Source organism: Hemiscyllium ocellatum, chromosome 14, assembly GCF_020745735.1.
Source record: "Hemiscyllium ocellatum isolate sHemOce1 chromosome 14, sHemOce1.pat.X.cur, whole genome shotgun sequence".
NCBI lineage: Eukaryota > Metazoa > Chordata > Chondrichthyes > Orectolobiformes > Hemiscylliidae > Hemiscyllium > Hemiscyllium ocellatum.
In genome coordinates, this window is record NC_083414.1 from 67,734,858 (window position 1) to 67,750,442 (window position 15,585).

Here is a 15,585-nt window from a genome sequence, read left to right on the forward strand (position 1 = left end):
AGCCTGCTGTAAATGTTCAGTCCGTGTTTCAATTTGTACGGTATGCTTTCTGATTGGACAATATTGAAGGAACCCAACTCCGGTTCTAACATTTAATCAATAGGAACCTATCATTCAATTGAAGTTACAATTTTCAGGAAAATAGCTTTGACTGTAAGCAAAGACTTATTGTAGATAAATGCAAGTGTTCTTTTCATGGAAAGCTGTAGTATCGCCAAGTCCCATGGTGAGCTATTTGACATTGTGAGCATCATGTACCTCATAAGTCAGGATTGACAATATCTGCAATTTAAACATGGCCACTCATCACTGAATAGCTCTCATCTATTGAATATGCAAAGCAGTGTTAACGGCAGGGAAAAAGAAGGTTCATTTTCCATTTTGAATGTTCCACGCAGAATTACAGCCAGGGCTCAAAAAGCACAAAGGTGGCTGGCGAATCCATCACTGGAGGTGTACAGAATTCCTGGAAAAATTCAGAGAAATGTTGTCAAGAATAATAGATAAAATTTGTGAAGTGGTGATCTCACTCAGTCTGCTTGAGTGAGGCAAGTGCACTTTGAGGCTGAGTTCCTAGTTTCAGCATTGGATTGGTGGGGTGGGGGGGTTCAGGATGCTGGGCTGAAATCTGGTCAGTTGATTTGACTGGATTTATTACTGTTATGTGTTCTGAGGTACAGCAAAAAGTGTTGTCTTACAGGATTTTCAGGCAAATCGTACTATACAAGTGCGTCAAGGTGACAGAACAGAGTGCAGGACACAATGTTAAAGCTGCCAGAAGGTGCAGGTAGAGATCAACATGAACATTAAAGAAGTCCATTCAAAAATCTAATAATGGTGGTGAAGAGGTTGTTCTTGAATCTGTTTGAACCTATATACAAACTTTTATATCTTCTGCTCAACAGAAGAGGGTGGAAGAGAGTATAATCAGGGTGGGAGGTGTCTTTGATTAGCTTGTTTGCTTTCCTGAGGCAGCAGGAAATATACATGAAGTGAGTTGATAGAAGGCTGATTTGCGTGTTTGGATTGGGCTGTGTTCATAACTCTCAGCAATTTCTTTCGGTCTTGGGAAGAGTAGCTGCCGTCCCATGCTGTGATACATTCAGTTAGGATGGTTTCTATGGTGCATCTATAAAAATTTGTAGGAGTCTTTATGGACTTGCTAATTTCCTGAACCTCCTGAGGAAGTAGAGGCATGGTTGTGCTTTCTTGACCATGGGTCAACATGGGTGGACCAGGACAGATTGTTGGTAATCATCACTCCTAGAAACTTGACCCTCTCAACCATTTCTACCTCAGCACCATTGATACAGACAGGGGCATGCCCTTCAATCTGCTTCCTGAAATCAATGACCAGTTCATTCATTTTCCCGACATTGATGGAAAGATTGTCTTTACACCATGCTGTTAAGTACTCTACTTCCTGTATTCTGTTTCAACATTGTTTGAGATCCAACTTGTAAACGGTGATGTCATCAGCGAACTTGTAAATGAAGTTGGTGCAGAATTTGGCCCCACAGTCGTGCATGCTTAAGGACGATAGTAAATAGAATTATCAGAAAGAGAATTGGCGGCCTCCCTGGCAAATTTTTATATGGAGTTCTTGAGATGCACATGAAAACATTATTTCATTCGTTACCCATGTTTGACACAAACTTGAGCAATCTTGAAGATTGCACATTGAATAAGCAGGATTTGGTTATAATCTCACTTGAATTCTTTATTCAGAACCTATTCATGTCAGCAAAAAAAAACACCTTAATTATTCCACTTTGGCCACAACTTAAGTTCTGATCTTAATCCTGAACTTTATCCATTCCCAATAAGTTATATGGTGACAAATATTTAGATTTTTTATTAAGACAGTGTACAGGAGATTTATTTACTGTGAATTAAAAAAAAGTTAATATTTCAAGGTTAAGTATTTAATATTTACATATATAATGTTCTGTAATTGTGCTATCATATCTTTCTGAAGAAGAATGCATTCCTCCTCCCCTGAAAAGCCAACACAAATATAAGTGATCATGTACTACGTGACTGCATCTCTTAACCAAAACGTAATCCTGAAAATTAAATCATAGCCCTCAAGAATATCTCACTAGGACCTGTCAAAAAACAAATTGACCCCTCTGATATCCAAGTCTGGATAAATAGCAAAGTCCCTAGATTAAATTGTGACTAGAAGCCATTTGCCTAAACATTTGCTGCTGCTATGGTAGTGATTATTGGATACTTAAGAATCTTGTGATGAATTCCTTTTTATTTTGGTTATATTCATTTGTTTTGTCTGAGAGAATTGTCAGGGAATTTGATGTGCAATGTCAGTCACATTTGATTTTGCCTAGCAATGGGGACAGGGCTTGTTATGAGGTTTTCAATGGGTTACACAAAACAATTCAAGGGTCACTGAAATTTGAGTGTGCCGCTGGGCAGTCAATTTTAAAAGTTAAATTGTGAGGAGCAAGCTCCATGCTGGGCAGGGCCTGCTAGCTGTGATGCTGAGAAGGTGACTGAACAGTTGAAGGTCAAGGAGCTGTGTGACAGCTCAGTTCAATGAGGACTCAGGACAAGTCCTGAGAACAGTAGATGCAGCTAAGTGTTGAAGTTAGGATGCAGAAGATCAGCAGTCTGTTGGAGAATTGGAGCAATTAGTAATTCAGTGCAGGGTGAAAGAGGCCCACAATCAGTATTTGCTTTAAAAAATCTTAGAGAGAAATACTGGAGGTTGGAGAAACCATGGGGCATAATTGGCTTGAAGCTAGAATTGTGCCTGCAATATGGTGGTGAGTGGAGTAGAAAAAAATTGGCCAGCAGGTCCAGGATCATAATCTCATTTGACATAGTGCATTATACATCAGGCATACTCCACTTGCCAATGTTGATAAGGACTCTAGCAAGGTCCATCCCTGAAATCTGGCATTTGTACCAGCTAATTGGCAGGCTCAAGTGGTGTAATGGTAGTGTTCCACCTCTGGACCAGAAGATCAGGATTCAAATCCCACCTGCTCCAGAGGTGTTCAACAAGGTGTCCATTGGCTATCAACTTCCACTCCAACCAGCATCTCAAAATTGCCAAAATAACTTTGCTAACAGCCATCTCATTCCTAATTATCTCTTTCCAAATACTAGCTAACTGCTGAAAAATCCCCAAATGCATCCATGTTGCAAATCTCACTATTCAAGGTATGTACATTTTTCACTGACTCTTTATAAAACTGTGTAAAGGTGTTGTCTTTTAACTGGGATATAGAATGAAAAATAACTATGTAAGGAGTTTCAACACGACCACAGTGATAAACATTACAGAAATGAATTAATGAGCCATTATTAATTAGTCAGAGAGAGCCTCAAGGGGCAGAAACCACCCTTACCTACCATGAAGATATAATCTCATCAGTGGTTACTAGGCAACAGTAAAGGCTCATCATGCACACATTAAGAATATATTCTGAATAACAAGGAAAAAGCAGATTTAAAAATAGAAAATGCTGGAAATGTTCAGGAGCTTGAGTAGCTGCTTTGGAGAGAGAAACAGATTTAGTGTTCAGATTAATGACCTTTCAGTGGGAAAAAGTTCTAAATCAGGTGGAAGAATAAGGAAGAATAAGGGAAGATCTGTCTGGGGAGGGGGGGGGAAGAGTGGGCAAGGTAGAAGAAAACAAATCATGAGAGTTGCTTGTACAGAACCAAAGGGAGTGGTACTGGGACAAGTAAAGGAACAAAAGAGGTGAAGGGGAAAATAAAGAACAGCTGCTACCTGAAAGCAAAAACTGGAGAAGGAGTAAAATTAGATTGACTTATGCTGTGCTTAAAAAAAAACAGAAGTAAAAACAGAGACAGAGATTGAAAAATGAATATTTTTCTAGGACCATTTCAGAGAGCAGTTGCTGTGGGTCTGGAATCACACGTATGCCAGACCACGTAATGACAGATTTTCTTCATAAAAGGACATCAGTGAAACCTGATGGGTTTTTTAATAGGTTTTTTTAATTGAAAAATTTTAAAGACTTTTTACAAAGTTACAAAAGTAATACAAACAAGTATAAACATCAATATTAAATCAAATAAGAAAAAATACATATAACCAAAAAAAAAGACAAACCCAATGAACTACTATCCTACAAACAAACAAATAGTATGGAGTCAGCTATTACGAGAGGGCATAGCTTTAAATTAAGGGGTGTTAGGTATAGCACAGATGTTAGGGGTAGAATCTTTACTCAGCGAGTCGTGAGTTCATAGAATGCTCAGCCAGTAGCAGTGGTGGACTCTCCCTCTTTATGGGCATCTAAACGGGCATTGGATAGGCATATGGAGGATAGTGGGTTAGTGTAGGTTAGGTGGGCTTGGATCGGCGGAACATCGAGGGCCAAAGGGCCTGTACTGCGCTGTATTTTTCTATGTTCTAAAACTTAAAATAGAATATCATACATTACTAGCAATAAACAACGAAATAATTAAATAACTAAATACATGCTCAAAATACATTTACATCAAGTCATAATAAAACCCGTATTTATACGGGATTCCTCCTCCCGGGGGTCCCCGAACTAGCCAGAACCATTACCATAGCTAGACAAAAGCCCTGGTCAGTATGGCCGAAATGTCTGTGTCGATGTAGTTCAAAAAGGGCTGCCATGTTTTATAGAATAATTCTGTTTTTTGGTGCACCATATTTGTGAGGAAGTCAAGGGGGATATATTCCATGACTAACCTGTGCAGTTCGAACGTCCTGGAGGGCCTTCGGCTACCCGATTCACTAAAATATTTTTCCTTGCACTGAAAGAAAAAATGGTAAATCATTTCCTCCTGTACACATCCGGGGGGGAGGAATCTGAAGAGCCCAAAAGCAGAGACACTGGATCCAATCTAATCTCTGTATGCAAGATCTCTGACAAGGCATTCGCTACTCTGTTCCAATACCTATGGATCTTATGGCATGTCCATAGACAATGCATGGGAGTGCCAATTTCTATTTTACATTTAGGACACATTGGAGATGCTCCTGCCTTGAATTTTGCGAGTCGTTCAGGTGCCATATGAGCCCTGTGGAGTATCTTTAATTGAATAGCCTGAGTTCTATTACAAAAAGAGATCTTTCTGGCATTTTCCCAGATGTCCTCCCACATTTCTACTGAGACCTCCAACCCTAGTTCTTGATTTCAGGTTTTAAATAATTGTTCCATGTCCTTGGATACTTTATTATATAGTGAGTGATAAAAAGTACTAATCGAGGGAGGCCCCATCGGCCATAGCACTCTCCTTTCCCTATCAGATTTGTAGGGGTTAATTATCAATATGGTCTTCTTTTGTATATAATCTCATATTTGGAAATACTGAAAAGGTCCCTGTTAGGCAGTCCAAACTTCTGGTGCAACTGCTCAAAAGACACCATAACCTCCCCATTGAACAGATCTCCCAAGCAGGAGAATCCACTGGACTTCCAAGTTTTAAATGTAGCATCTATCACCACTGGCTGAAATCCCGGTGCTCCCACAATAGGAGTATAAGGTGAGGATTTTTGCAGGTCACCCTCATCTTGTTGCATTATCCTTCAGGCTTTAATTGTATTTAGGGTTTTTACAGTAGTCCATAATAGCTCTCACCTTGTCCATAAATAAAAGAATGACATGGGGACATTTTGCTTGGGAGATTTCAATATCTAACCAGATTGATTGTGGGTCACAAGGGACCAAATCAGCTACATAAGATAATAAGGAGCTCAATTGATTCCTCCTAAAATTTGGAAAGTCCAGTCCTCCACTTGCTTATGGGAGATGCAGCTATTCTAATTTGATAAGGGGCCGTTTATGATTCCAATAAAGGAGCCGAGCCAGCCATATAGCTTACGCAACGCCTGTCTCAGCAGTATCGGGGGAGCATTCTCATAGGCTATAGAAGACGAGGTAGAATATTCATCTTAACTAGGGCTACTCTGCCTAACCAGGATATTGGGAGATCTCCCCAGGATTGAAGATCCTACCTTATTTTCTCTAATAGGTGCACAAAATTAGCTTTATACAGCTGACCAAATACTGTGGTGATAAAAATACCTAATTACAGAAAACCTTCAGTGATCACTGAAAGGGAAAATAAGATCCGCCCGGTAAATTGGATACACTGGCAAGACCTCCCAATGGCATGGCCTCAGATTTCACAAAATTGATTTTATAGCCTGAGAACATCCCAAATAAATTGATTACTTGGATTAGACGGGACACGGATATCAAAGGATCACTTAAGAAGAGGAGGACATCATCTGCATATAGAGTGATTTTATGTTTGCCCAATCCAACCCTCGGAGCTGTAATGTTAGGTTCAGTTCATATAGCTTCCACCAGTGGTTCAATCACTAGCGTGAATAATAATGGTGAAAGAGGACATCCCTGATGACAACCTCTGCCAAGACTAAAGCTATTTAAACCTGAATTTAAACCATTGGTGATCACCGCTACTTTGGGATCATTATATAATACTGAAACCCATTTAGTAAATACCTCTCCGACACCGAACCTTTCCAGTGTATAACAAAGGTATGGCCATTCTACCCGATCAAATGACTTCTCTGCGTCCAAGGAGACAGCTAAACCCAGTATTGTTCCCTGTTGACAGGCTTGTATCATATTTAAGACCCTTCTAATATTATTAGTTGACCTGCGGCCATTTATAAACCCCGTCTGGTCCTCTTTTATGATGTATGGTAAGACCATCTCCAATCTTAATGCTAACATTTTAGAAAGAATTTTGAAATCCACATTTAGTAAGGATATGGGTCTATATGATGAGCAATCTTCTGGGGCCTTTCCCTTTTTAAGAATAAGAGAGATGTTTGCTTCTCTCAACGAAGGCAGAAGGCAGCCCTGACTATGTGAATATTTATACATATTTATGAGTGGCCCGGCCAGTTCCCCTATAAATTCTTTATAGAACTCAACTTGGAATCCGTCTGGTCCAGGCACCTTGCCATTCTGAAGCTGCCTCACTGAGTCGAGTACTTCCTGGGTTGTCAGGGGGGCATTCAAGATCAACACCTGCCCCGAGGTTAAGCCCGGAAGGGCCAAAGTTTTAAAGAAGGATTCCATCCTCACAGTCCTAAGATTTATACAGTTCAAAATAGAACTTTCTAAAGGTTGTGTTGATCTTTTTACTATCACAAGTCAGGGTACCAGCACTTTCTCTAATGGACGTAATGGCTTGAGGAGCCTTTTTCTTTCTGTGCTAGGTATCTGCCAGGCTTGTTGCCATATTCATTTATTCTCTGCTTTGCAAATAATATTTCCCTCTTTGCTGTTTGGGTAAGTGCGGTAATCAAGGCTGCCCTAAGGACTGTGTCCTTTGTAACTTAGTAATGGAAGGCCTGTTAAGATATGCTGTCTCAGCTGCCTTCAAGCGAGCCTCAAGCAGGCACAGTTGCTCTCCCTTTTGTCTTTTCCGGGTCGCAGAATATGAGATGACCAAGCCTTGCGCATATGCCTTAGTGATCTCCCACATCATCGATGGGTTACTGACTGTACCTGAATTAATTTCCCAGGAGGTTTTGAATTCATTCGAAAAATACTTTATAAATTGCCATCCTTCAATAAGAGGGGATCCATTCGCCAATGTCAGGAGCCTATCCCATCATCCCTAATCTTGACTTCCATATATATTGCGGCATGATCAGAAATAGCTATATTACCTATTTTACAAGACAGTATGGAATTCAAAAGGGTCAAGGGGGTAAAAGACATATCAATTTTGGCATGGCACTTGTGTGGGTTAGAGTAGAAAGTAAAGTCTCTACCCTGGGGGTGAAAGCACCTCCATACATCTACTAGCTCGAGCTCCTTATTCAGATCCACCAGTTGTCTAGATCTCAGAGATATACCCATAGTGCTCTTAGGTATCCTATGTGTCTCTGGGTCCATAATACAATTAAAATCTCCTCCTATATTTGTATGGTGGACTCCAAAAGCCATCAACTTAGAGAACGCTTCCGTTACAAATTTAAAGGGATGCGCCGGGGGGGGGACAATAAAGTTTCAAAATTCCATATTCCTCTCCATGTATTAGGGCTTTGATCAATGTATACCATCCAGACTCATCTTTTATCTGGCTTAACATCGGAAAAGGAAGATTCTTCCAAATAAGAATGGCTACTCCCCTACTTTTTGAACTGAAAGATGAGAAAAAAGCCTGATCAAATCCACCCTGTTGTAGCTTTAAATGTTCTTTATCAAATAAATGTGTCTCTTGTAAGAGAGCTACATCGACCCTTTTTTGAGACTTGATCATATCTTTTTCCTTTTGATTGGTCAATTACTCCCCTTGACATTCCAGGTGCACCACCTAAGCGAATGGCTAGCCACAATCGTCCAGGCAAGCCCGAGACCCCCCAGGAGGAAGAACCCCACTCAGAAAACTTTGAATAAAGACTGTAGGAAATTCACAAATTCAAAAATTCTTTAAAAAATTTAAACCAACACAATTAATAGCCATTCCTAAGTTAAAAGAGTGGCAAACATATTTGAAAGGAGACTTTCCCCCTTGCTCCCAGGGGGCATAACTACCTATCAATAACCCCAACATAACCTCTCCTAGCTAAGGCCCTGCCCTTGGCCCAGGCATTATAGAATGGAGTATACAAATTCAAGTATTTTATAAAAAATGAGTAACCCCCCACCCCCCCCCACACCAACACCTGGGTGCGTTTAGCAAACACAGTACAAAATAGGAATATATAAAATTACAAAGTTACAATCCCGGGCTAGTATTAGACAACTAAGTAAAATGAGAATAGAAGAAAACCCTGCTCTTAAGAAAAGGGCAAGACAGAACATACTGCTCTCGCCCACAAATCGATGAAGCCACGTGAACTATAAAAAGGAAACCAAAGGAAGAGTAAGGAACAAGCCCACCCCCAGTGAAAGATGAGTAGAAGGATAAAAAAAGGGGGTAAAAAAGGGGGGGGGGGCAAAATTAAGTCATTATCCATACGGTTCAAGTCTATTTGAGTCCAAGAATTCTTTTGCTTTTTCCAGCGACCCAAAGTTGTAAATGGATCCTCCATGGCTGAAGCGCAGCGTTGTCGGATAACGCATAGAGTATTGGATATTTAGGTCTCTCAGACACTTCTTTGCCTCATTGAATGCCCTCCTCTTGCAGCATAACCGAGATTGACTCCTGCCTGGACCGGGGACTCCTCAATAAAAGCGTCGATCTTCTCTTGACATTTGGTGATCCAGGAGAGCAGGCTCACCTTCGCAGGTAAGTCCCCTGAGGCGACCGCTGACGTCTGTGCTGCTGCAGGAGTCGTCCCTGCCGGTTGCGAGTTGCAGGAGTTTTTGCCCTTAGCCGTTTTAGAAACAACACCAAACTATCCAGGTTTGATGTAAAATGACTAACTACGCCGGGCAAAAACTATCTTAAATGATTTAAAGGGTGAGGTGAACGCGGGTGCCCCACTTCGCCCGAGTTTTAAGCAGAGCACTACAGACACAGACTTGCTGGGTCGCTGCCATCTTGAATCCTCCGAAACAGATGGGTTTTTTTTTAACAACAATCGATGATAGTCTCAGCAATGGGACCATGTGAGCTATCTTTCAATTCCAGTTTTATCATTGATTTCAATTTAGGACCACAGGCCATCCATTTATCATTATATGCGTTGGTTTCTTCACTGATTTCTAAAAAATGGGAACACTGCAGCAAGCCAAAGGGACAGTGATTAGTATTTGAGCAAGCTGAAGAATTAAAACGGTGTGAGACTGAAAACACAAGGTCCTGTTTATGAATTGAATTTAAGTATCCTGCAAATGTGGTCACCCAATTAATGCTGTTGATTTAGTTTACATGGACTTTCAGATGGTGTTTGATACAGTGCCACACAACAGATTTGTGATGAAAGTCATATGGCTTGAAATAAAAGAGTTAGTAGCAAAATGGACACAACATTAACTGTATGATAGAAGACAGAGTATTGGTCATTGATAACATTTTGCTCTGGAGAAAGGTTTGTTAATGGAGCTCCCCAGTGGACAATATTGGCACCCTTTCTTTGCCTGATACATGTTTTAATGATCAAGATCTTGGTGTGCAAGGAGCAATTTAAAGTTTGCAGATAGTTCCAATGCAGACGTGAGAGGTAATGTATTATGGTAAGAACATTGACAAAAATTTAAAATGGGGGTACAGATGCAGAGACCTAGGTGCATTAGTGCACACATCATTGAAAGTGGCAGGCTGGTAGAGAGCAAGTAAAGCATAGTTATTCACAGCTTCATTTATTGGGGCATAGAGTACAAAAGCTGATGATGAATTTCTACGTGATGCTTGTTGGACCCCAACTGGAATATTGTTTCAAGCTCTGGCAGGAAGGATGTCAATATGTTGGAAAGCATGCAGAAGTGGTTTACAAGAATGGTTTCAGGGTTGAGGAACTTTAGTTATGAGGATAGTCTGGAAAGAAGGCTAAGAGGAGATTTGATGTTTTCAAAATCATGAGCAGGCTGGATAGATATGGAGAAAATGTTCCTGCTCACAAAGGGAAAAAGGCACAGATTTAAAGATCTGTAAAAGCAAAGATGGACTGAAAAACAAACATTTTTCCACAGTAAATACTGAAGGTATAGAATGTACTGCCTGGAAATGTGACATTCAGGAGGGCACTGATGATCATTTGGATAAAATGTGTGCTATGGTATGGGAAAAAGCAACAGTTTAACACTAGGTAATGAAACCCATTTAGCAAGCCAGCCTAGACACGATGGACCAAATGGCATTTTTGTATTATAACAAATCTGCGATATGTAAATACATATTTGGCCTCTCCATTGTAGAACAATTTGCATCATGACCAAGATCAGTTTGAAAGCAGTAAACACAAATTGCTGCTTCACCACCATCCCCAGGGATGGGGGTGAATTGAAGAGTGAACAAAACTGTGCCTTTTGGAATAGTGAAAGGGAAGGCTGGTTGCATTACATCGAAGGTGATATGAAGATTGTAAAGGGTGTTTAGTTGAATATGAAGGCAGGTTGAGAGGAAGCTGAGGAGAAGGAGAACCCTATCATGGGTCTAAAGGTGAGGAGAACAAGTGACAGAAGTGTAGCAGTTGGGTCATACATGTTTGAGGGAAATCCTTGGAGGAGGATAAATGTCATATCAGAAATGCAGATGGGGAAGGCTGCATTATATACAGATGCAGTGAAGAAATGGGAAAACCTGGTGCAAATGAGGCCCAAATAGCTGTACGAGCCTGTGGATTTGTGTCTCTGTTTTGCTTACACCAGTTTAAATTTTGTCTTGTTTTTGAATGGAATGCTGTTCTTAATTCTGCAAATTCACATCCTGTCAAGGCATAATTTATGTTTCTTTACCTATTTCATTAACACTCCCTCTGTCTCTGCATCATTAACCCTTTCATCACAATCTCTCCTGTGCTCTCAGTGATCATAGACTTCCCCTTCTGTTGATTTTCCATTTCCAAAGGTTGAGTTGGGGGATGGGGTGGCCGACAGAATGGTTACAGTAAGGAAGAGACCTGCCAAAGGAGGAGAGGTGGAAAACAAGGAGGTTGCAGGGGAGAGGTAGCCTGGAACAGGAATAGAGGCTGCAGGGGCTAGAAGACAGCTAGATGAGTTTAATTAGGCTACTTTTGGAATATTGTGTGCAATTCTGGTCTCTTTCCTATTGGAAGGATGTTGTGAAACTTGGAAGGGTTCAGAAAAGATTTACAAGGATGTTGCCAGGGTTGGAGGATTTAAGCTATAGGGAAGAGATTGCATAGGCTGGGGCTGTTTTCTCTGGAGCATCAGAGGCTGAGGGATGACCTTATGGAGGTTTATAAAATCATGAGGGGGCATGGATAGGTTAAATAGATAAGGTCTTTTCCCTGGGGTGGGGGAGTCAAGAACTAGAGGGCATAGGTTTATGGTAGAAGGGGAAAGATATAGAAGGGACCGAAGGGGCAACATGTATGGAATGAGCAGCTAGAGGAGGTGGTGGAGACTGGTACAATTACAACATTTAAAAAGGCACCTGGATGGGTATGTGAACAGGAAGAGTTGAGAGGGATATGCAGTGGCTCAGTGGTTAGCACTGCTCAGCACCAGGGACCCAGGTTCGATTCCAACCTTGGGTGACTGTCTGTGTGGAGTTTGCACATCAGAGGGATATGGGTCAAGTGCTGGCAAATGGGACTAAATTAGATTAGGATATCTGGTCAGCATGGATGAGTTGGACCGATGAGTCTTTTTCTCTGCTGTACATGTCTATGAATCTGAGTGAAGGACACTAGAAAACAAAATTACTAACCACAAAGTTGTTATAAATGTGAAATGTCTTGCTTAAGGCTGCAGGCTCAATAGCCACAACAATGAAATGTTCTTGTAACGAACGCTGCCAATTAAATTAAGCAACAAAGGGTTGTAGTTGCCTAACATATTCAAACCTCCAGCATATGTAATGGAACACAATTGCTCTGACCTCAGTTGTCGACTAAAGGTGTTTAGTGTGTTACTTAAAAATAAACTTTTAATTTATGTTTGCTGTCTTGTGAAAATTTAAATACCATTGCACCAAAATACTGTTGCTTTCCTTGTGCACAATGGCTTTATGATTTACGGAGAATTGATGATTACGGATTATACTGTTGACATAACTCCTCCCAATAAAGTGAGAATGGAAAAAAGACACAAATATAAAATAGTACAGAAAATCAAAACAGTTTGAAGTCTACACTAGAGCGCGGGGCAGAAGCATGGGAAAGGAGACAGGCAGGGATGGAGAGAGGAACAGAATCACAGTTCAAAAATTGCTCTTTGGGCCATCACTTCTGCATTGTCACAAAATACACTATGACCAACACTGAATTCACAGAGCCATTCCTACACTACTCCCAAGCCTTGACTGTTGTGACCCTTCATGTGTGCTCATCCAAATACTTCTGCCTTATCCAGCCTTCTAGGCAGTGTATTCCAGACACCCACTATTCTCTAGCTGAAAAGGTTTTTTCTTAAAACCCCTCTTTTCACTTAAGGGCGGCAGAAGTACAATGCTGAAGGTATGCAAAATGGCAGAGTTAAACAGACAGTCATGGGGGCTGGGTATCTGCAAAAAGACAAATGGGAAAGACAGGCAGGATTATAGGAAATGGAGCTGAGGTAAGATGGAGGAAAGCAAGAAGTGTCAAAGGAGGGAGAAAAGAGACACAGGAAGCTGCAGTTGGGAGGGGTGAGAAGAGAGATGCAGAAAGTCTAAAGGGTGAGCAGGGTAGAGATGATATAGATACTGTCCTGGAAAGACTGAGACAGATGAAAAATGACCAATGCAAAGGTAGGCAATAGTGATGAAGATAGATGGGTAGGAAAGAGAAAAAATGGCAGAGAGGTGCAAAAATATGGGACAGAAATTTGAGACAGAGGGGAAAGAAACACAGCAAGTTGGAGAGGTGATATTGCAGAAAGAAGTGGAAAGAAATCGATAAAAGTTTAGGAGGATGGAAAGAGAGAAGACTTAAAAAATGTAGATTGCCCGAAACGTCAAATCTCCTGTTCCTTGGATGCTGCCTGACCTGCTGCGCTTCTCCAGCAACACATTTTCAGCAGCTGCCAAATCAGATATGCAAGTACAGGGAAAGAGAAGTGTGAGGGGGAGAAAGATTGAGGTAAAAAAAATCAGGGCATGATACAGAAATATGGTGGAAGAGACACTTAGAAAGAGGGGGACAGAAAGAGAGACGTTCTGGAAGTGTGGTTGAGATAATAATATAGGAAAACAGGCAATGATGCAGGAAGGTGCTGTTGAAGACAGAGGCAAAGATAGAAGGAAAGAGGGGAGTGGAAGACAGTAGGGGGAAGGACACAGATGAAAAGGAGAGGGAGAAGCAGAGAGACAGGAGGAGGGTACACAGGCATTGACAGAAGAGAGGGGGAGACAGGAGGGAGAGGTAGAGGCAGAGAGAGAGAGAAAAAAAGACGGGAAGGAGAGAGAGAAGCAGAAACATGGGAGGGAGGGAGCAATGCAGAGACTTGGGGGGGGAAAAAAAGAGGGCAGAGAGAGACAGGTGGGGGGGCGTGAAGAGACATGGAGGGGAAAGAGAGAAAAAACAGGGGAGGGGTAAGAGGAAGAGATAGGGAGGGGAAGAGAGAAGAGGAATAGGAAGAGATGGGGGAGGGGGAAGAGGAAGAGACGGGGAGGGCAAGAGGAAGAATAATGGGGGGAAAAGCGAGATATCAGTGCAGACATGCAAAAAGAGGAGGGACACAGATGGAAAAAGATGGGAGACACAGAAATGCAGAAAGAGACAAAGAAAGCTGGCAGAGATTTAAAAACGTGGGGAGCATCACACAAGACAGGAAGAGACAGACAAAGACAGGGAGAGAGCAAAGGGACAACAGGATGGGAGAGGTATGTGTAATGACAGGGTGAGGGGAGTGTGCAGGAAGGCGCAAGGGTGAGATATACAGAAAGATGCAAAAAGGGAGATGCAGGAGGAGGTTGTGTGGGATTTACCTAAAGGGAAGCAGCAACATGCACAAAAATGGCAGAATTCAATTTGCAGCAACACAGGAGGGTAAGAGATGCAGGTTGTTCTGCTATAACATGCTTGACAAATTGGGACACTGTTTCTAAAGCACAACTTTTAAAATGTGCATTTGCTGTAACGCGATTACATTGCCAATGCTAAGTACTGTTTCTTTACAGCGCAGGGTTGCACAAGAATGCAACCATCACGTTATAGAAAAACTACCTGTACAGAGATGTAATTCAGAGACAGAGACAGAAAGATAAATAAAACAGCCATAAAAAAAGAGGAAGAGGTAGCTGCACAGATAGAAGTACAGAAGAGGGGAAACTGAAAGACACAAAGGGGATAAGAAACAGACAGAATGCATAGATACACAGAGGGCATGGAGGAGAGAAACTCTGACAGACAGATGGAAAGAGATATGCAGAAAAATGGGAAGAGGGAGAGAGACAGAGGAAGAGAAATGCAGAGAGATAGATGAAGGAGAAAGAAAGAGTCTCAAAGAAATAAAGAGGGATCGAAGGAAGGATATAGATGATGGAGGGAATGGCACAGAAAGATGGGACTGAAACAAAGCTGGGGAGGAGGGGAGATGAAGACAGGCACCAGTAGATACACAGAATGAGACAGTGAGGGGTAGAAAAGACAGAACATAAATGACAGAAAATGGAGTGTGACACAATGAAACAGGGTGAAATCCAAGAAGAGGTCAAGGCAGATGTAGAATAAGACACATTGCAAAATAATACGGAAGAGGACAGAAGGATGAGTGAATCAAACTGAAAGATGCAGAAGGAAGGGAGACAGCAAGAGAGAAAGAAATTGAATGTCTGAGGTGGGGTGAAATATGACGTAGAAAGTCAATGGATGCAGAGGGATGCAACAGACTCAAAGCAGTAAGAGACAGAGTGTTACAGGTGCAAAGGGGTGGAGGAGTAATTCAGTCAGACACACACATACTTGAGACAAAAATAGATGTTAGAAATATACAAAGCAAAGGGAAATACAGACCAGAATGAAGAATGACATATTAAGAGGCCAAAGAGAGACCAGAACAAAGGGGATGAGCACAT